The following is a 27,081-nucleotide window of genomic DNA, read 5'->3' on the forward strand; positions in this document are numbered from 1 at the left end:
TACAGCATTTCTTATTTGCTGGAGTAAGACACGACCCTGCACAGCATCCGGGCCAAGGCACGAAAGACACCTGTCCACAGGGCAGCTTTGTCCCATGGGTCCTGGGATTTGGGGGGCGGCCTATACCAGCTTGTCAGCAGTGTTTCCCATAAAGTGAGACCGATGGATGGATGGCACACCTAGGTGTGACCCTCTGAAGGGGTCTCCCGGTGGGGCTGGCCACAGGCCAACAGTACGCCCACATGACCAATAGGGCACAAGAAACAAACTGGCCAAGACTCCATTCTAGGTCACTGGTTCTGACCCAAAGTATGTTTATGTGGCCCTTACAGACAGCGGCTGGGCTGGGCCTCTCCAGAGCCCTCACTGGGAGGCAGCCCTTAATTTAATGCTACCGCTATCTTGTATCTTCCTATCAATCAAATCCTGTCTGACTACCACCATTAGTGCACACTTAACATGCCCCAAACCTCATGGATTCTGTGTTACCCCAAAGCAAAGTCTAATTTATCTCAACACTGACAAAAACATGTCTGTCCCACAAGTTCAAATAGGGTTGGGATTCTCCTTCCTTCTTCAATATCCTTATTAACCAACTGCTGATGCCTGTTGTTTTCTTTTTTGCTAATCTTTCTCCAATTTGTTGCCTGCCACCATTTCCACAGATAACACCAAGTCTAGTGCCAAATCAACCAGCAGCCTCCAAACTGGTCGCTCGCCACACACGCACATACACACAGGCACACATGCATGCGCATGCACACATCTACCCCATCCCTCGGATGTTCCAGAACGTAAAGGAAACTAGATTTCCACGTTAGCTGCATAAATGACTTTACCTGGAGCCCTTCAGAAATTACCAAGTTTGGGACTATTGGAGAACAGACGTTCAATAAACAGTTCCTATTTTGGGGCATTACTGTATTAATACACACTTGCTTATATATTTTCTTCTAATTGTTCCCTAGTGACTTGAGTACTGCATCTCATTCCCCAGAATGTCCCTGAGCATGTTGGAGGAAAAGCACTTAACTTTGCCTTCCACTCTGAAGTCACATCATAGCAGAATTTCATCTCCTCTCAATTCCCAACCCCTAACCTCTCCCAGACTGCCCCCAGAGATAGAACTATACAATTTAGCCATTGCAACAAATGTATTAACAGATCCTAAAGTTACAGAGGCTTACATGTTCTTAACTTTAATCTAAGAAATGCAGTGAGCATGGCCACATGTCCCAGTGGATTAAGAAGCACACAATGAAAAGCAGTTGTACGAAGAAGTTTACTCTCAGGACTGATTGGCACTCGGGACTGTGGCACTTTGGGACCTCCCACTCTCCACAGCCATCCTCAGATCTGAATGCTGGCTCGAGGGAAGAAGAATTTGAATGTCTAGATATCTGTGAATACATGTACCCTTTGCTTTTTCCTTTAGTTTTTGTGTGACACCTCTCAAACTTGAGTGTCCATAAGATACTCTACCAGTAGGTATTTATACATACTGAACGTGTACTTACTATGTAATCCTCCAAAGGATTTTTTTCCCCATGAGCTGTTCTTCCTAAAGCTTTTAAAAATCATTAAAATGATGTTGAGATTGAAGATGCTCTTTTTTCTCTTCTTTTAGATAAATTTCTCTTTAACAGTCATAGACATTCTCTCTCTGAAATTAGTTTTTGTTTTCTTGTTTATTCATCCCAATAGAATGTTAGCTCCTTGAGAACCGGGATACATGCCTGGCATTTATAATGATCCCGTAGTACATATTTGTTGAATAAACAAATGTTAATTGAACCCCTAAAGCTGCATAAAAATTAGTGTTTGCTCTTGTGAACATTTTTGTTACTAATTTGATGCTCATGAATTATTCAGAATCTTGCATCCATGGCAATTTCTTACTTTGCCATAATTCCCAACATCTTTCATTTTAAAGCAAGCTTTATTGCTGAGCAAGATTTTATTAATGTGGTTCCAACAGTTCAGTCCCGAGTGTGTGCTGGAGGTGTGGAGACCTTCCAGTCATGGGTTCTTAGAAGGAGACATTCTAAGCCTTGGGCTCTTAACCTGGAATTGCTAGTTGATTTGCAAGGAGTTATGAACTGCATGAGGAAGATGGGATGATCTTTCTGCTCTGTTATTTTGAAAATGTCTTTGTGGAAAAAACTTTTTCAGAATCAAATTATATTGTCAGGATATTCTTTAAATCAAAATTAAGTACTTATAAATCTTTAAAGCTGTGCATATATTTGTACTTTTACTTTTGTGATGACTTTTGATAGTTCTTTGAATATGAAATGGGATTTCAGGAATGAATCCAAATATAATTAGAACATAAGGGAATTTACACTATGATATCTGATTTGAAGTTCTGTGGCTGCTTATCATCTTCTTCTTTACTCTGTGTTTAGCTTTGTGGCTTTATTACTCTATGTTCCGAGAATGTGTTTTGAACAATTTCTACTTTTTAAGTTGATCTTAAGTTTAACATACATTTTTTTACTACATCTTCCGTGGACAAGTTTAATTTCAGTGCTTGTTCCACAGGATAAGAGAAGTTCAAGATTTTGAACTTGAAGATATTGATACTGTGCATCCAAAGAAAAGACACAGTGACCAGAAGTGACAGAAATCAGTGATTTCTGGAAGGACTTCACTGTGCCTCTGTCTCGTAAGACTGTCCACTCACTTCACCTTGTGGGCTTTGCAGGTATTCTAATATTCCTAAATAGAGCATATCTGTCTTCTCATTATGGAAGATATTTATTTCCCATGAAAATTAATATATACAATTGGCCGTTGAACAACATGAGTTTGAACTCAACAGGTCCATGTATACATGGATTTTTTGGACAAATATGCTCTAGTGCTATAAATGTATTTTCTCTTATGATTTCTTAGTATTTTCTGATCTCTAATTTATTTTAAGACTATCATATATATATATTAACATACAAAATGTGTTACTCTGTTTTAAGTTATTAGTAAGGTTTCTTCTGGTCAACAGTAGGCTATTAGTAGCTAAGTTTTGGGGAGTCAAAAGTTACACCCAGAGGGGGGCAGGTCAGCACCCCTAAGCCCCGTGTTGTTCAAGGGTCAACTGTGCTTCCAGCTCCTGGGAGCTGGTGTGGCTCCATTCCGCCTCCTCCAGCCATTCCTGCATTCTGCAGGAGCTGTGGAGCTTGTCTAAAGACAGCCGTCTTCTTACAACAATGCACTCTTAAGATTCAATCCCCAAATATTTATCAAACATGTAATATGTGCCAGGTACTGAATAAATGCCTCAGTTGGCCCAATCAGACTAAAGGGAAGGACTTCTGTTTCATGGCTTTGAGAGAACCACAAGCATAATGACTGGCCCTAGTGGGTGCAATCATCAGGGGAGTCAACCTGAAATCAGCCGACCTTGAAGCCTGCTTTACCTAGGGGCTCCTACGTATGTGAGAACTAATTCCCCTATTTATTAAGCCAATTTTACAGGGTAAAACAAAAAACACTTCAAAAAAGCATGAAGGAAAGGTAACAAGATGTTACTAGGATATTACTTTTATACCACTAAATTAACACACTGTTACTTAAAAGTTCCAGAAAGCTCTTCCATTCCTACCAAGAAATTCCTTTGTTTAGGGTTTAAGTCCTCACAGTTTGGTTCTGCTCTATTTTTCCAACTGGAATATGCAACACAGGGGGACTCCCTTCCCAGTCCATAAGACTGGTCTTTCTAGAGCCTCAAACATGTTTTGCTAACTCTTAACTCAAAATCTTTATACTTTCAAACAACAATTATTGAGTACCTACTAAGTGCCTGGCACTATTCTAGGTGCCTACAATATATCTCGAACAAAAGGAAAAAACAATAATCCCTGTGCTCATGAAGCTTTATTCTAAACATAAACATGATAAAACTTTATTCTAACCATAAACATGATAAAACACTAAATTGTACAGCAAGTTCCCAGTGGTAAGTGCCTTAAAGTGGGAAACAAAGTGGCGCAGGTTAGGGAATCTCAGAGAGCGGTGGGGGAAGGGGTGGTCAGAGTGCCTAGTCCAGGTGGTGAGCTATGAAAGCAGCTCCCTGAGGGAAGTGCATTCCAGGCAGAAGGATTAGCCTGAGCAAAGACCCTGAGACTTGAGTGTCCCTGTTGTTTCTTGCCAAAGTTGAATCCTCCTCTTTTTCAGGAATTAGCTCAGCTTGCATTTTGCCCGTGAGGCCCTCTCAAAGGCACCTGTGCGCATCCTTTCCTTAGAAGTCTCATATACTGCTCTGCTGTTGGGAAAGCAGAGCGCTATAAAAAAAAAAAAAGGTAAGTGTGGAGTCCAAACAGATCTATTTTCAAATCTCAACTTCACTGACAAGCCGTAACTGGGTTCCTTGGCCTTGCCAGACTTGGAAATACCATACTTACAAGAGAAGGTCAGGTCAGACGGTGTCAGGAGTAAATGGGATAATGTATATAAAGTTCTTGCACACGGTGAGCTGTCAGCAAACTGTAGTTTTGTTTCTCCCCATTCAATCTGGCATGAATTACATTCTGCCTTCTGTTGATAGCTACATACATGCGGGTGACTTAACTTCCTGACTCAACAGAAGTCCTTGAACACAAGAGATAACATCTAATATTTCTTTTCCATTACTGAACAAAAAGGCATTCCAAAAAAGATTCTTGAATGATTACGATACAGACAAGGATGCTTTTGCATGCAGAGTATTTTTCTTCAGACATCAACAGAGTGGTAAAACACTAGAAGACTGTCACTTTTGCCAGTGGTCTAAAACTTCTTAGTGTAACTCGTAAGGATAACGATCACTCTGTTTTGTTCTCTTAATTTTTTAACATTAAAACCAGGCACTAATGGAAGAACAGAAGCCATATAATCAAGAACTTAAGCACCAGGTTAGTTGGTTTGTGCCAACTAATGGGGAAAAATGAAATAAACTATAAATTGCTAGGTAACTGAAAGGTATAAAGAACTATATACTTGTGATATTCCTGGTCAGAAAAAAAAGGGGGAGAGGATATATATATATATATATATATATATATATATATATGTTCACAAGCTACATCATAAAACAGGTAAACCTGTTATTTTTTTCCCTGAAGGACTATTATGATTTTTAATAACGTGGAGAATCATGTTTTCTAGCATATGCTATTGTAGTCTCTTCTTTTGTACTTAATTCTGTATCAACAGAACAAGACCATTCCTAGGGTTAGTCCATGAACCTTTCCAATTCTATAATGAAAAGTGATGGCTTAAGATGGCATAGTGAGAACTACAGGTATTTTCCTATACATATAAAATGTAATAATTTACAAAGTAGTTTCCTTATATTTTGTAAGTATAAGGATTAAGAATATATATGGCACGTAAGTGCTGTATGTATAATATGATATAGTTTCTCTCTTGTAGCAAAGAGAAAATTATATGTGTGTGTGTGTATGTGTGTGTGTGTGTGTGTGTGTGTGTGTGTATATATATATATGTTGGATTTCACTTATCAAGGCCACAGAAGCAAAGCTGAAAAAAGGTATCATGATGCAATCACGTTTTTTCTTTTGTACATATTGTAGAAATTATTAGTTATCTCTAAGGGGCCTAGAACTGTGTTGAGTCTATGATTGAACTCTATGTGTCCTGATCATTATCTGGATTGGCATCATGCCTGTGAGAAAAGGTAACTAACTTTAAAGTTCACCATGAGAAAAACCTGAGCAAACCCATGCCAGACAGGCTTATACATAGAAACATTTTAAGTTGATTTTGATTTATCAGTTGATACTATATGAGCTGTTAAAATATGTGAACAATTCTATCACCCTGACAGGAGAAACTGGAGTTATTAATTTTAAACTGTTAACATTTGGGAAATTATGCAGTCTTAACATGGAAAATTCTGTATTTAATAATGCCTTTCAAAATTCATAGTTGCAAGAGGCTATTTGGGAACTACTAAGAAATTTTAGGAATTAGAAATAAAAAAATATTGAGCTTTCCTAAAACTCTTACAGTGTTTCTGCATTTTAGGAATGCTCTTTATTAGGTTGCTTCAATACTGAGGATGTGGGAAAATGAGAAATCCAAAGCTTACCTGTCTTATTTATAAAAATGATAAAGAAGGGCTTCGTATCAAAGTCTGAATAGTCTGGGAGTTTTCTGAGGATGGAAATTGTCCCAAATGTACTGTTCATCTCCCGATTCCCAAGATCCTCTGGAGTACATGAGATTCCATGAGATTTGACTAATCACACACTACTATGTCAGCAGAGATCTTAACTGAAAACTGAAAACAGTACAAGATCCTGGCACTAAATAAATTATAAACCTTAAGAACTCAGAAAAAGGTTTAAATTTTACTGACTCAATCATATTTTGAATTTCAGTAACAATATTAATAAATAAGTTGGAAATGTGTTGCAAAAGTTTTTAGTTGTCTGCAAAACTTTACTTTGTAAAACTGTGGTTAAGTTACTCTTGGGTCTGCTGTAGCCTACTTGCTACTAACTTCATTTTCACATCTTTGGACTTCTCAATAGCTGTTCAAAGGAAAAAATAATGTAAGGACTTGATTACGTTTCTCCCAAGTTGCTTCGTGTTCCCTCTACCCACCCTGCAGAACGCCAAGCATGCACTAGATGGAGGGAGTTTAGAATTCTGCCTTTCTTTTTTGTTTGCATGTACAAGGAAAACAGCAAGGCTTTTAAAGAGTCTCACTTTATTAAAAAAAAAAAAAATTCTCAATGTCTGAAGAAAGGAAAGGATTGTGAGTGGTTCTCTTTCTGCTTCAGACCAGCTGACTGGGCAGCACAGGAAACCCGCTCTGGGACAGAGTCTGCTCAGGCCAATGGGAGCAAAGCAGTCTCAGCAGAGAGAGGAGCAGGCCACATGTGAGTGAGGATGGCCCTGTGTGCGGTGTACTTACATCAGAGAATTGCTTATTCTCTAGGATTATGTTCACTTATATTGGACATATGTTTTATTTAGTATTGATACCACCCAAAGGAATAAAACAAACCAGGCAGATGCTTAGTGTTCCTGAGGCACTAACACAAAATACTAGAACTGAAAAAAGAATTTAATTGTCCACAATTTTCAGCAAATTGGCTTTCTTGTTACCACAATTCTGCTCCTTCAACATTTCTGGTATCGGTTAAGAAATGACAACTTCTAGATAATTCTGTATTAAAGGACTTTTTAGCTTAAAAGTAACAGCTTACAACAATGAATCATTGAACGCTTAACTTTCCCTTTGTCTGAAGTTTGATATGGGTAACATTCCCTACAGTATGAAAATAATATGCCACTTTTGCTCATGAAGGATTAACTGCTACAGAAACTGTCTTCTAGTCATAAACAAGTAGAAAACCAGACAAAATACATGAAACAAAAGCTATCAGGCATTGGTCACCAGGCAGTTCAACACTGTAATCCCAGAGATAAAACATTTGAAAAGAACTCCGATGCTCATTCAGGATAAAAGCTCACAGCAAATTAGGAATTTAAGGGGTTTCATTACCCCGATAAAGGGCACCTATGAGAAAACTACAGGTGCCACCATACCTGAGGATGAAAGATTAAATGCTTCCCCCTAAGATGTGGGACAAGATAAGAATATTTACTCTCACCAGTCCTATGCAACATTATACTAGAGGTTCTAGCCAGCAAAATAAGACAAAAAAGTGTGTGTGTGTGTGGGGGGGGGGTATGTGTGTGTGTATCTACACATACCTATAAACTTACAAATTAAATAAAATTATATTACATATAATGTAAATATTATGTATGTGGTATAAACTGGGTTGGAAAGAAAAAAGTAACCCTATTCACAGATGACATGATTACTCAGGTAGGAAGTTCTAAGGAATTTACCAAAAAAACCCACTAGAATGACTAAGTGAATTTAGTAAGGTTGTAAGATACATGATCAGAAAAATTCAAGGACCACATACAGAAGTATACTGTTTTATGATAAAGCAAATGACCCAGAGAAGCCAAGTAAATTCTGAAAACTACAGAAGTTATAGAAGTCACACTAAGTTACACCAGGAGTCTGTCTACAGCGACATCAGTTAAAGCTGGGAGAACTTTTCTCCATGTCCTCAGCAGCACTAGTCCCTTGTCTATCTGATGACAGGCATCCTGACAGGTGTGAGATCACATCACACTGTAGTTTCTATTCACACTTCCCTGATGGCGAGTGATACTAATGTTCTATACTTTACACATGATTTTATTTGTCACTTGTACCTCAATAGAGCTGAAACAAAAATATAATACCTTGATGGTACCAATATAAGGACAGACATGCAGTTCAGTGAGCCCAAATGAGAGAATCCAGAAACAGACATATGCATATATGTGATTTTTCAACAATGGTACCAAAGTTATTCACTGCAGTAGGGATTATCTTTCTAACAAGTGGTGCTGGAGGAAGTGGATATTCACACAGAAAAAAAAAAACAAAAACAAAACTCAACCCTTACATTACACTACATATAAAAGTTTACTGAAATGAATCATATACTTAAGAGTGAAAACTAAAACATAAGAGAAAAATCTTGAGCTAAGCATATTTCTTGGATTAAAGTAAAAAACAATAAAGGAAAAAATGATAAAATAGCCTCTATGAAAATTAAGTATATTGGCTCTTCAAAAGACACTGTTAAGAAAACAAAAAGAAACACCATAAACTGAGAACTATAGAGTATTACATATCTAACTGAAAACTTGTATCCAAAATATTAAAATAACAAATATCTCCAGTTTTAAAATATTTTAATAGAAGTCTCACAAAAGAAAATCTAGAAATGGCAAACAAATTCATTAAAAAATGGTCGACGTCCTCAGATATCTGGGAAATGTAAAGTGCAACCACAATGAGATACCACCTACACCCATTAGAATGTAAAGGGAGAAGGAAAAGAAGGTGAAGCAACTGGACCTGTATGAACTGCTGAAAGTGCGCTATATCCAAATAACAAAACATTCCCGAGAAACAGAAATGAACAAAGCACAACATAGATGAATCTGAGAAGTATTCTGCTAAGTGAGAGAAACCAAACACACTGTATGATTCCATTTACGTGAAATTGTATAAGCAGGACAAAAGGCAGATTGGAGGTTGCCAGGGACTAGAGGCGGGTGACAGAGGGGAGACTAGCTGCCAAGAGGCATATGGGAATACTCTACAAGGGAGAACTGTTGATGTGGTCGTGGTTACGTGACAGTATGCATTCATGAAAACTCACTGAACTATATATACTTAAAATTGGTCAGATTTATTATACATGAACTATGCCTAATAAGCTGATTAAACAAAAAGCTTTGTCTTGCACTTAGGCTTTAGCTCAGTGTGAAGTACGCACCAGCATTTCTTCATTCCATTCTTGGCTGGTGTTTCCATTCAAGTTACCATCTTGATTAGAATGTCCTCTTGGCCCCACACTGCAGTGCCAGCTAGAGGCACTGGTGAGAAGTAAGGGTTAACATGTCCTGCATCCCCCTCCATTCTTCCCACTATCATCAACCTTGAAGTCATTCCTCCATATTTACTAAGAACCTTACAACCTGACCAATTTCATTCTTTTCCCTCAAGGCTGCCTCAAATCATTCTGTAGAGCTTTGATGTCCACATGGAAGACCACATGGGACACAAGGCAAGCAAACCAAAGGAATTTTACAGGAAAGGGTGAAGCTGCTCCAGCAACAGACTGTCAAGGATTCAAAGAGTTTCAGGCAAGACGTAAGGGGTGGCACCACCAGCAAGAGTCTACATGGAGACCTGGTAGACAGATGAGAGCCCCTGTCCCCACCCATCGTGAATTAAAAGGCTCTGAGTCATGTTAGCCTTAGAAGCCTGAGCAGTGGGTTCAACAGATTCCAGAGGACACTGTTAAATTAGGCTGGTGATGGGTATTAAAGAGGGCATGTACTGAATGGAGCACTGGGTGTTATATGCAAACAGTGGATCATGGAAAACTACATCAAAAACTAATGATGTAATGTATGGTGATTAACATAATAAAATAAAATAAAAATTCTTTAAAAAAAAAAAAAAAGGCCAAAGGCTACTCAACATCACTACCAGAATGCTTTCTAAGCGTTCCTTTGTGCCCAACTGTCTGATGGAAGAAAGGAATTAGGAAGAAGCTGTCCAAGACTAGAACTCTTATATAAACACTTTGGGAAATAGTTTGGCACCTTCTGAAAAGCTAGTCCTAGGTACTGATCTAAGACTAAGTATGCAAAACACCAAGTGTCCAAGAACCACCAAGTTAATGCAAAAGAAAAAAAAGTAGGTTTAAAGTAGAAGTAACTGAGACCTTTAATTGCTAAGATTATACGTTTTCCACTATCAGTAGGAAATGCAAACCATGAGCAAGACGAGATCAGATAAATAAAATTACAGATTCTTTTATATATCCAAGTCAATCTTACTGCTGTATTTAGACAAAGAAGGCTAAAGACTCATCATGAAATTCAGTATTCTCTGGCATCCCTTCATTATAATCAATTATAAAAGTGAATTAAACATTCATTATCAGAAAAATTTGTTGACTTAAAAAACACTGTGACTGTGCTTCCCTGGAAATTGGTAAAAGAACTGATAATGGAATAATTCCAGAATTTTACCAAGAAGAAATAATTTTTTAGAATGTTATTTTGGAAAATTTGAGAAAATAACCACTGAACAGAGACAAGAAGTCATATTCTTAAACTAAAATGCATTAAAGACCAATATTATGATGTCTTTCTATTAACACTACAAAAATTAACTGAACACAGCCATAGTATTAAGTATCTAGAATTTAAAAATAAATTACAACATTATTTACCTGAGATAAATGATTACATATTCTTCACCTCTACTAAGATCGTGGGGCAATAGACTTGAGCTCTCTAAACAAACTGGCCACGGTTCTGGAGCACAGTCAGAACAAAGACCAGTTTATTGGGGCTTCAAATCCAGCAGAGCCATTCACTTGTTACCAGAAGATCTGCGGGGGTTTTTTGTTTGTTTGTTTGTTTCTTTTAAGTAGGCTCCACGCCCAGTGTGGAGGAGCCCAAAAGGAGGCCTGAACTCATGACCCTGAGATCAAGACCTGAGCAGGTATCAAGAATCAGATGCTTAAACGACTGAGCCACCCAGGCGCCCCAGTTCTATGGTTTTTGGTGCTATCATGATCTAAATTTTGAGGCTTCCAGTACTTTCCAAACTTTTTCTAACAGGGCAAGTTTTTATTTTCAAATAAAATCTCATATGGAATAAACCAGTAGATTAAATAGGTTAAAAGAAACATAGTAGCAGATATTGTAACTGGCTTAATATCAATTCCAACTGCCTGTAAGATCTTCCTGTCCTGGAAATTAAAAATGACATTGTCAAATCTCCTGATCAGATGCACCTGATCAGATGTACTAGTAATGTGAGACTGGAGTCCAGAACTGAGTTCAGTGGGAAGAAAGAGGCATGAGGTTACCCCCTTTTCTGGGAGGATCAACAGAGACAATGTGGATCTATAGGCACCAGATTCCTGCCTCCCTGGGCTTCCTGGAGCTGAGGGAGTACCTTTGCCAATTCCAGTGGAGGAGCTGAAATTCTGCAGCCAGGAAGTTTTCTTGGTCATTCTGCCTACAGTTGACCCCTCCAGCCCTTCCAATAATTTTTAGGTGGCCCAATACATTTCTCTTTGTTTAAACTAGCTTAGACTGATTTCTATTATCTATAACCAAACCTGATGTGTTTTATCAGTAAAAATTTACTCTCAAAGTTAAAAATTATTACCTATCTCATTATAAAGTCAACAAATGAGAACAAAGAAGCTGTTCTGGTTAACATAAAATTTTGAAACAGGTGTAATGGAAGACATCTGTAATCTTACATCAGTCTCAGAATCGGATTAGTTTCTGGGTTTTTCTTTCAGAGACCCATAATGGTTCACATAGATAACAAGATACAAAAGATAAAACATTGTTTTGGAAGGTTTGTTTGTTTTATAGACTTCCTTACAAATTCAAAACCTCTTGATTAAAATGACTCAGAAACTTAAGAGACATATTTACAAAATTTTCTTTCAAAGTTAATCACTAAATATACAACAAATGCAAATACAAATTTTTTATAACAAGAAACACCCAAACACACAATAAACCAACTCCTGAGTATGTTCTTGTGATCAAATAGGTACTAAATTAACCTTTTTGAAAAAAATTAGGACAGAGCAGAAACTTTACTAGTATGACACATTTATGAGACGTTCAAACAAATGTACAGATAGGTTAACTGTAAGTTTTATCGGAGTTCTGCACAAAAATGAATGAAACCAACAGCACAAAATTAATCTCCAGGCGGTCTCCAAGATTAAAACTTGGTACACTTAAGTATTCCTTAAGTATTACTGTTAGTTTAACGTAGTTTTAAATAGTTAAAACAAATTTAAATCAAACATTCCTGGAACCCCTGAAGCAGCACTTCTGTGTAAGGATAGAATTCTAACGAACACAGTAGAAAAACCACTACTACATGATTCCATTTCCTGTACTTTCCTTTTTGTTTTATGCCACAGTTAAAGACAATAAAGAGAATACTGCTAATCACAGGTCTGTGAATGACTTGTAAGATGAAATATATTCAAATAAAATAAGCACAGGGAGTTCAGGTGTGAGGCACTTGGCCTAGATAATCATGTGTTAAATCCAAGTATACAAGATTTACATAAGTTCTGGGTGCATAAGCTTGAACTCCCCAAATATTTCCCTTGGGTAGAAATTTTAGCATTTTATCTCTTTCATGTATTACTACATAAACACTTAAATGTGTTTCTCTTTTAGTTCTAAAATAACGTTCATCGGGATTCCCTGCTGTACGGAGCTATCATCTGTCTGAGCAGTCCTGCCTACTTAAGTCAATAAGGCAAGCCCTACGCCTGTGAGCCCCTACCAGAAAGTACAGCACCCCTCCTCACACTTACCTGTCCCTACACTGGCTTTTTGTTTTCTCCATATTACTTAGGACGTCAGACATAATATATAATGTGCTAATTTATTATTTTATTGCTTGTTTTCCCTCTACCCCTCCTTTGTCAATGAGGGCGAAGATGTCTCTTGTGGAATTCTATATTTCAATGCCTAGAACTGTGTGTGACACAAAGTAGATGATTCATAAATCTCTGTTGAATGAATGGCCGTATATATATAATAACTATTCGATCATATTTATCCACGGGTATAAATAAGGTAAAATAAATTTATTAATGATAACTATGAATATTTATTCAATGCCTACTATGTTCTTAGCTTGAAATAACAAAAGATATATTATTTTCCAGCAATGAACTGACTTGCTTTAATTTAATAATTTCATATATCCCACAGCACAAAAAGCACAGAATAACTACAATCAATAACATATAATAGACCTGAAGTCACTGTATTGAATAGAAAATCTACACAACCCTCTGATACAGGTCAAAGAATTTATCCATCTGTGACATTATAGACACTTCTAATCTACTAGAAAATATCTGAAAAAATGCTGATAAAATAATGATTTAAAATTAGCAGACAACTCAAATGAACATTTTGAAATACAAAACCACACAACCACGCATTTCGGAGGGTTCAATGCTGCAGAAATGGGAGCAGAGATCTTAATATAAAAATAACCTTGAGGTTTAGGATAAAATGGCACCTAATATTATGATAATCTTCTTATCACAACCTTAGAAAGAAAACATAATGTTCACTAATGTTATAGGAAGAAGAAAAAGATGACAAGGGGCTTTGATAGGTGGTTTTATTTTAATACTGTGAAAGAATAAAATATTAAATCCTGATATTTGTAGACAAATAAATCAGATACATATAAAAGAACATCTCCCCAGGACTGTATAAGGAAATTAAAGGATTTTATTTCCTGTTAGCTGATTATTCTTCTTTTATCCCATGGCTATGCTCCATGAATGAATGAGAACGGTGAGCAGCACCACTGTCTCTAAAACCTTCTGGTCATCTTCAGTCATTAAATCCTTAAGCAAATAAGGAGAAATTAAATACAGATCAGTGGACCAAACTGTGCTTTCAACAAAAGAAAAATACTTCATATTTGTAAATTCACTTGGAGTGGCAATGTAGACAGTTTTAGTCTCCCGTCTTTTACTTTAGTGTAATCTAGGCTTCTTACAAGATAAAGCGAGGCATGACCTTCCTTGGGCCATCACCCCATCTCCCAGGTCATGGAAAATGCTTCAGAAACAGCTACTGAATGAGTGCAGGAAGATCAGGCTATCACTGGCACAGGTGTGGAAGACAAAGGGGCACACTGAGAAAACATACAGGTGACTAGGCTGTGGCGGCAAGAAGTCTTGCGAACAGAGACCACCGTCAGGGTGTCAGTAACACTGCGGAATCTATGAACAATGGTTGACAAGGCCAGGAGGCACCCTGCAAACACGTCTGAGATGAGAAACCAGAAATTCTACAAACGCAGCTGTTTCTCCCATTATATACTCACAGTTTTTGCATGTGCTCTCCAGAGTAACAAATGCTCTCCTCCCCCAGACATATCCTTTCTTATATCATTTCTAATATGTGTTGGGTAAAAATTTTCAAAAATTGTTTAAACTAGTCTTCCTTCTATGATCCTTGTAAAAATAAATTCTATCTCCTAATAGATCTGTCATAATAATGCTGAGATTCAGTGACCTGAAAGTTCATAGTAAAAAGGTCTATGTACATAAATTATTTCTAAAAATAAGAAAAACAAAAGAAAACATAACAATGTAAAAGAAAAAGTTAATGGGGAAAATTATGTTTCTGTAGTCTAGTAAGTTCAACATCTATTTGGAATGGTTCAAACAACTTTTCCAAGGCATATCTATTCTTTTTATATGTGTAAGATTGTGATAAGTACACTGCAAATATCTGAAGCAATAAAATAATATTCTAAAGATTTCAGTCATGTTCATAAATGTAAACTTTCTTTATTTCATTTTTATTATATATGTTAAAGGTAGAAAAACTAGAAAATATAAATAAATGAAGACAAAATTTAAATCAGTAAATATAATACAAAAATCAGTTATTCATCATAAAAATTATAGGTGTTTCCTTCTATATTTTTTCTGTGCCTCAATATGCATGTAAATATAATTCACATTTTATAAAATAGTGTCATTCTATTTTTTTATTTTGTTTAAATTCAAGTTAGTTAATATATAGTGTATTACTAGTTTTAGGGGTAGAATTTAGTGATTCATTAGTTGCATATAAGGCCCAGTGTTGGGGCACCTGGGTGGCTCAGTCGTTAAGTGTCTGCCTTCGGCTCAGGTCATGGTCCCAGGGTCCTGGGATCGAGCCCCACATCGGGCTCCCCACTCGGCAGCAGGCCTGCTTTTCCCTCTCCCACTCCCCCTGTTTGTGTTCCTGCTCTCACTATCTCTCTCTCTGTCAAATAAACAAATAAAATCTTAAAAAAAAAACAAACACCAAAAAAAAAAACCAGTGCTCATTACTATCAAGTGCCCTCCTGAATGTCCATCACCCAGTTACCCCCTCTCCTGCAGCAACCCCCAGTTTGTTCCCTAGAGTTAAGTATAGTGTCATTCTAAATTAAGCTATATTTGCTTTTTAAAAACAAAATATCGACATCTTTATATGTAAGCAAATATACGTACAACAATCATTCTATGATTATGCTACACAGATTATGCTACACTGCATATATACATTCCATTCGCCAAATTATATTAATTGATTTGACTAATCTCTCTCTCATACACGTATGTACGCGCGCGCGCACACACACACACACACACACACACACAAACACTTGCAGGTACACCTGGAAAGATCCCCATTGTCATACACAATGCTAAAAGAAAGCAATCTTGTCTGCATACTTATGTGTATGTGTGTATATTTTTCATGCTAATAAATTCAAGTCTTAAATCTTTGGTTTCAATTGACATCATTGTTGCTTTTATAAATGTTTAAAAAGTACAGCTTTTTCTCAATAGGATGTTTGAGTTAATAATATTTTATTCCCTAGCTAGAAATTTTCCATCTAAAATTTTTAATGCACAAAAGGTAAAATTTAGGGCTCAATGACACCTCAGTGAGTGTGCAGCCGCCCGGCCTCATGACAGCAGAGCCTTACAACCCACTGAAAGACCATCAGACCTCTGGGCCCCACCCCCTTCCACAACACTCCCCATTATTCCACCTGTCTGCAAGGCAGACAATCTTCTTCCTTGCTAAATGAACTAAGTTACATAAGGCAAATGGCTGTCTCTGTTTTGTTCAGTGATATATCTCCCGTGTCTAGCTTCCTTCCTAGGACATCCTTATCTATTTGTTGAATAAAATTAATCAGTCAGTACTAGAGTCTCTCCAATTACTGCTGGTCAAAATGGTCACCGGGGTCCCCATTCTCCCTGGCTATGTGTTCCTACTGCTACAGAAGGGCTTGCTCCTGGCAAGTGACTAGGATACTGCATGCATCTGCACTTATCACTTGGTATATGGGAATAGCAACTTCCCAGGCTGTGGAGAGACTAGGCCAAGACTGTAGTCACCCTTCCCAAACCAGTTAATCATAAAAACGCTAGAGTCAGTCCATTTCACAGACAATAGTCCGGAGCCAAAGAAAGGTCATCAACAGGGAAATTCTGGAGGGGGCTCAAGTTTCAAAGGGCAAAGATGGTGGGAGTTTCAGATAAAAGGCGAGGTCATTTCAAAGATTCCACCAAGCAAGGGGACAGGCAGTGACAAGCCCCGAAGACACAGAGCTCTGGCAGGACTGCCAGCCGTGGGCAGCTGAGCTGGGAAGTACAAGACTGGAAAGTCAGGAATCTAACATCTTTGAAGGAGTCAAAGAAGCCAGCAGTTTAAGTGAGGGCAGCGTAAAAGAGAACCTAGGATGGAGCCGGATGGGAGGGAGACCATGAAGAGCTGGTCAGACTGACCCAGGCAAAGGGCAGCCGGCCCCCCTTTCTTCCCATTCACACCTGACGCGCTCCTGCTCTAAACCTAAGTCTTAACATGCAGGTTTGTGGGAGGATTTAGCTCACATTTTCTCTAAGAAATATTTTCAACTATTTGGCAGGGCCAAACTCCTTTGAGGAAAACCACAGATCTTCTATCAGGAAATTAAATGTACATTCACAAATTCTGTGTATGACGTCAGCAGGGCTATAGGAACTCCAGTTTGATTTTGTAATTGTGTAGCAATAAATTGGTTGCATTCAAAAGTTGATCAAAAACCATTTTAAATTATGAATTCTAAAATTTTTTATAAAGTTGTTTATTCTTTTTTTTTTTAAGATTTTATTTATTTATTTGACAGAGAGAGAGACAGCGAGAGAGAAAACACAAGCAGGGGGAGAGGCAGAGGGAGAAGCAGGCCTCCTGCAGAGCGGGGAGCCTGATGCGGGGCTCAAACCCAGGACCCTGGGATCATGACCTGAGCTGAAGGCAGATGCTTAAAGACTGAGCCACCCAGGCGCCCCTAAATATTCTCTTTTTTAAAAAAGATTTTATTTATTCGAGACGGACAGAGAGAAAACATGAGCAGGGGGTGGGGGAGGGAGGCAAGGGGAGAGGGAGGAGTAGACTCCCCGCTGAGCCTGACATGGGGCTCAATCCCAGGGCCTGGAGATCATGACCTGAGCCGAAGGCAGATGCTTAACCATGAGCCAGCCAGGCGTCCAAGCTGTTTAAATATTCTGAGGGTAACATGCATTCACATGATATAGATATAACCAATAAAATGATACCAAAATATATGGTGAAAACAGGTATAATCTTACTGCTCCCAATTTCCAATTCCACACCCTCGCTCATGGGGACCAACGTTAACTCTGTGGGAGGCACCCCTGCCCACCTTTGTCATTTCTCATATAAGCATAGCCGTGTAATAAAATCACTTCTGGTTTTTTTCCTGTCACTAACATGGCGTTGAACCACACACGTTACGCTGCAGCTTCCTTCTGTCACTTAGAATTTCATGGATATTCTCTAGACAGGAGACCTAACAATCTTCAATATGTGCACAACAAACGTTTCATAAAGTAACTACATCACAATTTACTCAATATTCCCTACTGACGGTCAGTGAGGTTGATTTCAGTATTTTGCATTACAGTAATGCTGTGATAAATGTTCTGGTATATACATCTTCAACATTCTCCCTACTTTAGAAATACTGAATGTTCCTTCAAAGCAGAAGGTCCCTGTACTCTGGTGTCTCTCTAGTGGAAACTCAGCCTCTATTCTGGTTTTCTTCTAACCAGGGATCATCAGCTCGGCAGGTATTTATCAACAGCCTTAGCCCCATCGGCCTCAAGTGGGATCTAGAATATATGCTGCTGACAAACACCATTTGGTGACCCTGGAATGAGTTTTGGCTGAAGCTGCCCGTTATTCCTACTGCCTTACAACTGTCTCTCTGTTTCCCTATCTAGCACTTCTGTTTCATGCTGGGGCTAAATGTCATTCTGTATCTGCAACATGTGTGGCTAAGCGCCGCCCAGACAGGCTGAGCAGTTAACTCCCACAAGCAGTTAACTCCTGACTTGGGCAGGAGGTTTGTGGAGAGAAACTGCTCCAGCAGCCCAAGAAAGCTGCAGCTGGGCTTGGAGCCGACGGATGTTCTTGCACTCCAGGGCCCCATCTCCTTGAATTGAGAAGGCTCAGTACTACAGTGGGAAAAGGAAGCTGGAAACCAACACATAAGGCTTCCTGACTTCCTAGCCCTTACAAATGTTGAGGATTAAATAACACAGTATTTGTAAACTAATGTTCACCCCTATACGCATGTGTCATTACACTTCTACTATTATGATCCACTTAAAAAACAGACATACAGGCATCAATGGCCACCTATACTGAGCCCACATTCAGCAAGTCTCCCTGGGGACATTCTGCATTTCAGTCTATCTCATCCCAGGGAGGTTTCCGTCTATCTCCTCCCAAATTTGTCCAGATCCCCGCCTGGACGCGAACTGCTAAGGCCTCCATACGTGCCCTGTCAACCTAGGCAAGGTGGAGCAGGAATGCTCCCACTCGAATCCTTGTGTGGGATCATCTCACTGCCTAAGTGGATTTCTATTAGTCTTCCAATCCTATAATGAAAGCAAAACATAACAAAAATAGCAGACATTGTTCATACAACATTTCTGTGGGAAACTGTCATCCTTGAGAAAACTCTGGATTAAGATAAAACACACCATGGGGAAAAAAAATGATGTTCAAGAAGCATAAAATCATAGCTGAATGGTTTTTAGCTGCTGTTTTTCTTTATCCTTCCTACTTTGCTTTTCAATTAAACATTTAACAACACACTTCTTGAGAACAAGTTCTATTAAAAAGTTCCTATTATCTGGGTGTCTTCCAGGGTAATAAAAATATTTTAAAAATTTTCTGAGTACGGTTGACACGCCATGCGTGTCCCATTAGTTTCAGGTATACAACATTGTGACTCAGCTTCTTTAAACATTATGCTGCACTCGGCACAACTGTTAGCTACCATCAGTCACCACACAGCACTATTACATTATCACTGACTATAGTCCCTCTGCTGTGCATTTTATTCCTGCGACTTATTCATTCCATAACTGGAAGCCTGTATCTCCCACTCCCCTTCACCCACTTTGCTGATCCCTCCACCTCCCTTCCCTCTGGCAACCATCACTTTGTCTCTGTATTTATAGGTCTGATTCTCCTTCTTGTTTATTCATTTTTATTAGGTTCCACATATGAATGAAATCATATGGTATCTGATTTTTTTCCCCAGTCTAACTTATCTCACTTAGCATAATACCCTCTAGGTCCAAGCATGTTGGCACAGATGGCAAGATCTCATCCTTTTTTATGGCTGCTTAATATTCCACTGTGTGTATGTGTCTCTGTGTGTGCACCCACACATGTATGTTTGTGTATGTACCACATCTTCCTTACCCATTTGCGTATCCACAGACACTTAGGTTGTTTCCATACCTTGACTATTGTAAATAATGCTGTTCATAAACATAGGGGTGGCATGTATCTTTTTAAATTAGTGTTTTCATTTTCTTTGGGTAAATATGAAGGAAACCATCAACAAAATAAGATGGCAACCAACTGAATGGGAGAAGATATTTGCAAACGATATCTCCAATAAGAGGTTAATATCTAAAATATATAAAGAATTTATTATACAACTCAACACGAAAACACCCAAATAATCCAATTAAAAAATGGGCAGAAGACCTGAATAGACATTTATTCAAAAAAGACATACAGATGGCCAACAGAAATGTAAAGATGCTCACTCTGACTAATTATCAGGGAAATGCAGATCAAAACCACAATGATGTATTACCTTCTACCTGTCCGAATGTCTACAATCAAAAAGATAAGAAATAACAAGTGTTGGAGAAGACATGGAGGAAGAGGAACCCTCATACACTGTTGATGGGAATGGTAAATTGGTGGCTCACTGTGGGAAAACAGTATGGCAGTTCCTCAGAAAATTAAAAATAGTAATACCATATGATCCATATTTAAAATTTATTTGGTCCCTTAAAAATGCTTTGAGAATCAAGGGGCCTCTGGGTGGCTCAGTCGGTTGAGCATCCGACTCTTGGTTTCAGCTCAGGTCATGATCTCAGGGTCCTGGGACTGAGTCCTGCACTGGGCTCCCCGCTTGGCAGGGATCCTACCTGGGATTCTCTGTCCCCCCTTCTTCTTTCCCTCTCAGCCTCCCCCCACTCAGGCTCTTGCTCTCTCTCTCTCTCAAATAAATAAATCTTAAAGAAAATGCTTTGAAAATCTTTTTAAAACTGTCTTATCAACAAATTCTGTGCTATTTACCAAATGTCATCTAAGATGAAACAATGTTATGTCAAAAAACCACATCAAAAACAATATACACTTAAAAAAAAGAAAAACCACTTGAACAATTGTTTCAAAGACTACCTCTAAGCAATTCCCAGAAGGAAGAGACTTTTCTCAAATTGGAAAGTAGCACTTAAAAAAGTCATTACTTACACTTTTTATAAGTTTTATTAATGTATAATTGACATATAATAAACTGCCCACACTGCAAGTGAAAAAATGGGTAAGCCTGGACATATGTATCCAGACATGAAGCCATCACCACAATTAAAATAATTAATCATAAATCACTTCCACAGATCCTTTATAGTCCCTCTCAACCCCCATCTCCAAGTGACCATTGATCTCTTGTTGGCTCCATAGATAGCTTTGCTTTCCCAGAGTTTCACATAAGCAGAACAATGTAGTGTGCAGCCCTGGATTGTGTCTGGCCTCTTTCACTCAGCATGACCGCTCTGGGATTTATCCACATTGTTGTCTGTATAAATAACTTATTCTTTTTGTTGAAGAAAAATTATTACCACAATATGTTTATGCACTCACTTACTGATTTGAGGCTATTACAAATGAAGATCTGCATATCTGTGTGTAAGTTTTTGCATGGACATAGGCTTTCATTTGCCTTTGGTAAACAGCCAGGAAGGGAAGGGCTGGCTCATATGGTAGGTGAATGTTTAACTTTTAAGCAACTGCCAAACCATATCCAAAGCGGTTTTACCTATTCACATTCCCTTAGGCAGTCTGGGGGAGGTCCAGTTCCCCCAAATCCTCCAAAACACCTGGTACGTTCAGTGTGTTTAATTTTAGCCACTGTAAGAGGTGTGCAGTGAGTGATATTGTTTTCTCATTAGCAGGTCTGCAATGATATTATATCCCATTAATTAAAGTCTAATTTACATGCATTAAATTCACCCATGATAAGTATACAAATCAGTGATTTCAGCAAATTTGTACAGGTGTGAAACCATCACAACAACCCAGTTTAGAATGCTTCTATCATCCCAGCAAGTTCCCTTATACCCATTTACATTTAATCCCAGCTCCCACCCATAGTCCAGCCACATCAGGCATGCGATGGGCTCTGTTGTTACAGATTTGCCTTTTCTGGGCATTTCATATAAATGGAATCACAGGATATATTGTTGATTGCATCTGGCTTCTTTTGCTTATTAGTACAGTGTTACTGAGGTTCATCCACATTAGAAAATGTTATCACTACTTCACTCCTTTGCGCTGTCAAACATGTTTTAAACATTTTCCAGCTGATGGACATTTTGTTTCCAGTTTAGTTATTCTAAATAATGCTCCTATGAATTCTTGCATGCATGTCTTTTGTGTGGACATATTTTCCTTTCCTAAGAGTAGATGTGAGAATATGGTAAGTTTAACCTTTTAAGGAACTGGAAAACTGTTTTCCAAAATACCTATACCATTTTATTTTCCCAAAAGCAAATCAGAAAGATTCCAGTTTATCCACATTCTCACCAATACTTGATACTGTATTTGTTTTATTATACTTATTTAAATGTGAGTGTAGAATAATATCTCATTGCATTTCCCTAATTAACAATGTTGAGCAGGCTTTATTGGTCACTTGTATATCTTCCTCAGGATAATCATATTTGAATCTATTGCCTAATTTAAATTGGGGTATTTTCTTATAAAGTTTAAGAATTCTTTATATATTCTAGCTACAAGTCTTTAATGAAGTCCAATTTACCTTTGTTTTTAAATTTTATGAATCACGCTTTAGGTGTTGTATGAAATAACTCTTTGCTCCACCCAAGGTCATGAATATTTTTTTTCCAATTCTTTTCTAAAAATGTCAGAATTTTAGCTCTTATGTTAGGTATATGATGCATATTAAATTCAGTTTATGATGTGAGAAAAGGGTATACTGTTTTTCTTTTGTTTTGGTATGTGGATATCCAATTGTTCCATAATAACTATCCTTTCTCAAAATGAACTGTTGTCACACTTAGTTAAAAATCAACTGACCACGTACAGACTTACTTCTGGACTTGGAAATCTGTTGCACTGATCTACATACCTATCTTTGTGGCAGTAATGTAGGGTCTGAAATACTTCATTTTTATAGTAATTTTGGATATCAAGTAATCCGAATCCTTAATACTGAACTTCATTTTCAGAATTATGGCTTCTCCAAGTACTTTGCATTTTATAATCAGCTGCTCGATTTCTGCAAAAGGATCTCAGGAATCCTGACAGGGACTGCACTGAATTTATAGATCAGTTTGGGGAGAGCTATTATTCTGACAGTACGGAATCTTCCAATCTATGAACAAGGAATCTGTCTCCATTTATTTAGATGTTCTTTAATTTCTCTCAGCATGTTTCATAGATTTCAGGTACAAATTTTGCATTTCTTTTGGTAGATTTATTCCTCAGCTTATTTTTCGCTCCTATATGAATGGAATGATTTTCTTAATTTCTTTCAAACTGTTCTTTTCTAGTATATACAAATGGAATTCATTTTATATATTTATTCCCACTTGGTCATACTGTATCATCTTTTTCATATGCTACTGGAAATGGTCTCCTAATTTTATTTAAAGATTATTCACCTATGCTCCTGAGGGATGTTGATCTGCAGTTTTCTTGTGATGTCTTAGTGTGGCCTCCACAGGGTAACACAGGACTCAGAACGAGTTGGCAGGTTTCCCCCTCCTCTATTTTCTGAGAGAGTGTGTAAAGGATTGGTATTATTCCATTGTAAAGATTTGATACAACTTCCCATTATAGTCACCAGGGAACAAGTTTTTTGTTGTGTGAAGATGTTTAATTATTATAGGCCTGTTCAAATTTTCTTTTCGTTGTTGAGTCAGTTTTGGTGATTTGCACCTTTCCAGCAATCTGTCTCATTCAAGTCTAAATTTTGGCATACGGCTGGTTCATCCTCCATCCACTGTTGATGGGTCTGTCCATCAGAAGGAGAGCATATCTAAAATTTGGATCATTTTCAGGTCTGCTCGAGTTTTATGTTGCACCCAGGCATTTTCCAAGAGTTGACCAGAAGAAGCTGTGAAGATTTCTCCACCACAGGAACAGGTTTGCTTCAATCTTGGCTGAAATCTCGGGCTGGTGCAACTAGGTCACTGGCCAGCCCTTCCTCACTCACCAGCCCCCAAACTGCCACTGGGTGCGGGAAGAGGAGGTTGTCCAACACGCCAAGTTGAGCAAACCCCTTTAAATACAGCAGAGAAGTTGTCAGCACCTCTGCACCAGCCAACAAGGGGACCGGAAGCCATGGAAGCAACTACCAGACATAACACGACAAATGCCCACAAGTTCTTATCTGAAGGTCACAGTTTTCAAATCATAAATGCCTCTCGCATTGTTGTATGCCTTTGATTGATATCTAGAGACTAAAATGACTATTTTTGTCCATTACCGCCCATTTTATAACCAACTTTGGGAAAAGGATTGGCCGCTTTTTTGACTTAGCCATAGCTAGAAGTCCAACTTTGCATTCAAACTCATCATTTTTTTTACTTAGCAGCAATTATCAGTATGTGGTTCCAAGACTTCTGGGCCCCCCAGAGACTATTTAGGAGGGCTCACAGGTAAAAACTATTTTCATAATAAAACCAAAATGCATTTTGCCTATTTCCATTTTTATCACAAGTGTACATTGTATTTACAAAAGCTACATGATACTCTCATAATTCATGGACTGCATCCTTTCTTTTCTAATATTTTCTAAGACGTTTTAAGGCCATAGGTTTAGGATATAAATATATGAGTTTTCAGAGGTTAACTCATGCTCTCAATTCTTCCACAATGCTTTTATCTAGTATCTTTGGTTATACCTGCTATAGTCTCTGCAACTTTCATTAATATCCAACAATAGTTATTTTGAAATTCCAAGTTTTCTTTGCAGCTACATAGAAACATAAAAAGCACCAAGAGGTAGACACTTCCCGTTATAAAATAAACAAGTCATGGGGATGAAAAGTACAGCACAGGGAATATGGTCAAAACTAATGTAATAACTTTGTATGGTAATTACACTCACGGTGAGCATCGCATGCTGTATAGACTCACCAAATCACCGTTGTACACCTAAAACTAATACAACATTGTATGTCAGCTATACTTCAATTAGAAAGTATACTTTATCTAAAACTACTATTATTTAGAATTTAACGTTTTAATTATTTTATCCTAAAATAAAATATATTTAGGGACGCCTGGCTGGCTCAGGCAGTTAAGCATCTGCCTTCGGCTCGGGTCATGATCCCAGGGTCCTGGGTTCGAGTCCCGCATCGGGCTCCTTGCTCAGCAGGGAGCCTGCTTCTCCCTCTGACTGCTGCTCCCCCTGCTTGTGTTCTTTCTCTCTCTCGCTGACAAATAAATAAAATCTTTAAAAAAATTAAAAATAAAATATGTTTATAGTATATTTTCTTGTATTTAGTGATAGATCATGGGCTTTAAAAAGGGAATCTCAGTAAACTCATTTTCTCAACCTTCAGCTGCACTAGTTCTGTTTACTGATACTTACAAAGATTAAACTGAACTATCAGAAGACTGACTCATGGAAGGGAGGGATCACCTCCAAAGAAACAGGGTGAAACTGTAAATAAGAAACAAAAATATGATAAAATATCACTCTCTTGGCTTTAATAATTCACCTTACCCTGTCTTATAGAACAGAACATTTTCAAATGGTACTGGGCTACCAGGTAAGGTCCAAGTTTATTTTGAGGCCAATCATTCGATGTATCAAGAAAAAGGAACTGAATATTTTAAACGTGGACATCATGCACCCTTTACAAGCCCTAAAAATTGTTTGTTACAGCTTTTCAAACTAGAAATTTCAAAACCACTGGCTTCAGGGTAAGCTTATTATTTTGTTTTGACTAGAGAAGCACACACAAGAGCTAAGAAAGTATTAAGTGCTGTATAGTTCGCACTGCTGAATGCCTGCTGCATGGAAAGTCAGTGAAGAATTCACAGTGCTGTCACTTTTCCACGGACACAGTAACTCATTGAAAACTTAGCTACAGATGTAAAGATTGGATTAATGACTGCAACTTTGTAATTTTGCCTTATAATGAATGAATCTATAGATGTGCCTGCGGTCATCGGTTCCACTACATTTGTCTGAAGTCAGCTCAGAACAATCAAAGAGCTTTGATTTCATTATTGGACAACAAATACAAAAGGTGCTGAAATATTCAAAGTGCTGAATAACTTTTTCAAGTATCCCAGTTTATCCTGGAACAAATGTGCTGACATCTGTTTTGGTAAAACTGCTGGAGGCTAGCACAAATCAAGGTAATGATGTCAGGCTGTGCCATCAGTCACTATATTTTTCTATACTACACACTAGTAAAAAATATAAATATATTATATAAATATTAGGCAACAAGCACACACAGTAATGAAATATTCTAAGGTTGGATAACTTTTTTGATCTCTCACATACTTGTAGAAAAAGCAATGCCAGTTTCATTTGAGGATGTCCTTGATGTAGGAGACCATTACTGCTGAACTTGCCCACTCACTGTCAGTGGAAGGTGGGAGTCACCAATGGGCACCCAACTCACTTCAGGACCAGCATCTCCTCCCTGCCCCTCTGGGTAGCACAGTCCTTCTCCTCTCTGACACATCTTATATCACAGGGGTATGGAGTCATATGGCACCAGGGACAGAGTCACTTGCACTGCAGCCTGGATGTGCTGCAGGCCGACTGCTTGCTCTGGGCCCCAGTCAAAGCCCCAGCCTTTTGTGTTATTCAGTATATAGGACAGAGAGTGTTCTCAGGTATGGAATATGCTTCCAGAACCTGAATAGGCTACCAGGAATATGCTAATTGCTTTGCAGTAAAAGGTTCAAGATATAGTAATTTACTCTACAGGACCACTGAAGACCTAGAAAATTTGCTGATTTTAAGAGGACTTCCTAAATCATGGTAGGGTTTATCCCCAGTGTTAGGTTAGTAAACGTTTAACAAATGACTCCCTGGGGAAATTATGCCCTGATGTGTAGCACTTCCTAATCTCTGTGGTATAAATATTCCCACGATGTACTGAAAAGAGCTTGCATAGGCTTGCAAGAGCCAATCATAAAACTTTTAGGAATTTTGCAAGCTGGTTGTTAACACAGCCATTATTTAAAATTTAATTATATTAACATTAAATAGATTATACTTAAAAGGTAACAAATTTTGAAAACTCATTCTAG

At 38.0% G+C, this 27,081-nt stretch overlaps 1 protein-coding gene across 10 annotated transcripts in view; it reads right to left on the minus strand.

Moving 5' to 3' along the window:
* Positions 1–27,081, minus strand: part of PDE10A (phosphodiesterase 10A) — a 579,847-nt gene that overhangs the window by 108,623 nt on the left and 444,143 nt on the right. The window lies entirely within an intron of this gene.

Source organism: Callorhinus ursinus, unplaced genomic scaffold (assembly GCF_003265705.2).
Source record: "Callorhinus ursinus isolate GAN/ISIS: 27379988/994484 unplaced genomic scaffold, GSC_fseal_2.0 scaffold6, whole genome shotgun sequence".
In the NCBI taxonomy this organism is placed as follows: domain Eukaryota; kingdom Metazoa; phylum Chordata; class Mammalia; order Carnivora; family Otariidae; genus Callorhinus; species Callorhinus ursinus.